At 46.2% G+C, this 3,251-nt stretch overlaps 1 pseudogene across 1 annotated transcript; it reads right to left on the bottom strand.

The window, feature by feature from the left end:
- Positions 1-776: 776 nt before the first annotated feature.
- Positions 777-1,505, bottom strand: LOC308427306 (cyclin-dependent kinase 2-associated protein 1-like; annotated as a pseudogene). Its single transcript has one exon. The product of its transcript is annotated as a cyclin-dependent kinase 2-associated protein 1-like (transcript).
- Positions 1,506-3,251: the final 1,746 nt, after the last annotated feature.

Below are 3,251 nucleotides of genomic sequence, written 5' to 3'. Positions count from 1 at the left end.
TTGTCTTATGCCTCCGATGACCTCTTTTAATTCTTGTAACTAGTCGGTGATGCTTTTATCTAAGATTCCTGATTTCATGCTGAAGTTTCCTATCTCCAGGTTTATCTCTATTGCTAGCTTGTCTTTTTTCCATTGCTTTGGATCTTGTGCTTTTCTCTTGCCATCTTGTTGTCAGTGATTGTAGTGGATCTTTTTCTTTCTGACTGGTGCTTGTTTCTCCGATTGGTCTGAGGGCTGTTGGGCTAAGGAGAGAGATTGCTCCTGGGTGCTCAGCTCTTTGTGGGCAGGCAATGACTTCTGATGATAGTCACTCAGTTCTGTTTTCCTTGGCTCAGGTGTGAGTGCTCTTGTGAGACAGTACTGTTAGCTCAGCCAACTTCAACAGGTCCTTGACTCCTAATAGCAGAGACCCAGCACTTTTGCTGGCCAAAAGGACTTTATTCCAGAGAGAACAATGCTCCCTCAGCTCTGAGAACACCTGGCATTTCCTCACCAGAAATTCTTTTTTTTTTTTAATGAAAATAAGCTTTATTACATCAAGTAATAAATACAAAGATGCAACGGTTTCAGTCGTTTTCTTCCAGATGTTGTGATTGGCTCACAGTAAACATGGAACTGAGATCTACAGTCTCAGGACAGACATTTGCAAGGTGCTTGGAAGGTTGGGTAGATTGCTCTTTCTTCTGTATTTATAACCTGTGCATTGTAAAGATTGACTTCAAAGCACTCAGTCATGCAATCGCTTAAGCAGAGCAGTTCCATGAAGCAGGGTCTACGCTGTACTCAGGCGGGCCAACTACTAAGCAAATGTGCTGTGGTTTGCACTCAACTCCTGAGAGGCAGGTGAGCTCATGGAAAGGAAGTCAACTGGGGTGATGCAAATGGAAAATGTATCCAAAGGGAAGTTAAAGGGGACACTGGTATTTGGGGACAAACAATAGCTTGCTGTGAAGTGGCTTCACAAACATCTTTCAAATGCTTGAAAATAAAAGAGCCAGGTCATTCCTAACTACTTAAAATGCACATCATCAGTTACAGCAAAATGTCTTCCCAATCTTTTGAGTGTGGGTTCAGAGCTTAATGACTGTGGTAGAAAAATTACTGCCATTTTGAACAAAGCTTCTCATCTCCATGGGGTAGTAAGATGGGCCTTCAGACTGACCAGGGGCTAGGACCTGGCATTACGTTCCCTTTCAGCCAAGCACTCCCGAACCAGGCTTCGGGCATGAATGATGCCCCGTTTTAGCCTCTCCATGGCGCTCTTGCTCCCTGGGTCTGATCTCTTTCCCCAACTCTTCAATGATGGCCAGCAGCTCTGCATCTTTACTCTGAGGCACCTGGCTATTTCCAGTTCCCTGGGTGTAACCTAGCGATGGAGGCCCATAGTCACTCAGCAGCTGACGATATTGGGAGGAGGTCGCCATGCTAGTAGATGGTGAATGGACACTTCCAGCGTTGAGGGCAGCGGCGGGCATGTGCGCGGTCAAGTTCGGCTTGTAAGACATCCCCGCGGGCGGCGGGCACGCCGGGCAGAGCCGGGCCAGGCCGCGAGCGCGACGGCGGCGGCAAGGCCGAGGCCCCGGCCGGGCGGCCCCGCGTCCCCGCACCCGTCCGAGCGCCTGCCAGGAGCCCGCGCACTTTTTGTTGTCGCGGGCTCGGGCCGCGCCGGCAAATATGGCCGTCCCTCACCCTGCCGCCAACGCAGTATATCACCCATACATCGGGCGCGGGGCGCAGGGGCGGCCGCAAACTTTGAGCCCAGCCGGTGCTGGGCCCGGCCCGGACCGGGAGGGGGCGGCGGGAGTCCCACCAGAAATTCTGAAGGCCTTTGCATTAGGCTGACCGTTGGTCCAGTTTAAAAATCACCTGTGCAGCTGATATGAGAGCTTAGCTCATTGGGAGCAGATCCTGAATCCCTTTGGTGGAGACCTAGCCATCACTGTTGGCTGGAAAGGACCCTTTCTCATAGAACAGGGAGCTCCCTGCTCTCTGAGAAGACCTGGAGTGTCCTCCCCAGACCTGTGTCTCAAGCTCAGCCTTCATTCAGGTGAAGAAGCACATGTGCACCTATTCTTAGAATCAGGTTTCCAAAGGCAGATACTGACTCCTGATGACAGAGACCCAGCACTCTGTATGGGCGGCAAAGGACCCTTTTGCAGAGAGCACTGTGCTCCCTTCACTCCCAGTACTCCCATTCTGACCTATAATAATTTCTTTAATTATATTGCTACACATATAAAAGTGGGTATATTCAAATACACAGACTAAAAGTCATGAACTACAAGACCATCCCTTTACCTGTAGATAGAGACTGGGAGAATACCCAACATCCTTCATGACAAAAGTCTTAGAGAGGAGCTGGAGAGTTGACTCAGCGGTTAAGAGCACTCTCTGTTCTTCCAATGGTCCTGAGTTTAATTACAAGCAAGCACATAGTGGTAAACAACCAACTGTAATTGAATCTGATGCTCTCTTCTATTGTGTCTGAAGACAGTGACAATGTACTCATATACATAAAATAAATAATCGTTTTTAGTGTGATTTGCAGGAATCCTACATCCAATGTCATACCAAATAGAAAGAAACGCAAAGCATTTCCCTTATAATCTGGACTAAGACAAGAATTTCCACTTTCTAAGACACATTGGTACTTGGATTCATAGCTACAGCAATAAAGCATTTAAAGGAAATCCAGGAAACACCAGGAGGAAAGGAAGAAGTGAGATATCCTTATATGTAATACAATTTTATACATATATAACCCGAGAAAGTATACTAGAAGATTTTAAGAGCTGATGAACGCCTTCAGCAAAGTAGGAAGATAAAAAATGAATAGACCACTGATTTACCAATTATAAATGTACTGAGAAAGATATCAGAAAAAAATAACTCCTCACAATGACCTCGAGAAAAATCACCTCAGGATGTATATAGTCGTGCAAATGAAAAACAAGTACATTAAAATCTTTCAGACACTGCAGAAAGAAATTGAAGACACTGATAGGTGAAAAGATATTCCATGCTCATGGAGTAGAAAGATCAAAATTGTGAAAAGTTCGGTCCTTTTAGGTCTTGAAAGATTTGATTAAGCACCATCAACAAAGAAACTTGGGATGGAGGGAGTTTATTCAGCTCACACTTCCACATCACTGTTCATCATCAAAAGAAGTCAGGGCTGGAAATAATAAAGGGCAGGAAACCAGAGGCAGGAGCTGATGCAGAAGTCATGGAGAAATGCTGCTTACTGGCTT

Source organism: Micromys minutus (genome assembly GCF_963924665.1).
Source record: "Micromys minutus genome assembly, chromosome: 11".
In the NCBI taxonomy this organism is placed as follows: domain Eukaryota; kingdom Metazoa; phylum Chordata; class Mammalia; order Rodentia; family Muridae; genus Micromys; species Micromys minutus.
The sequence above is the reverse complement of the archived record's forward strand: the minus strand, read 5'-3'. Positions and strand labels throughout refer to the sequence as shown.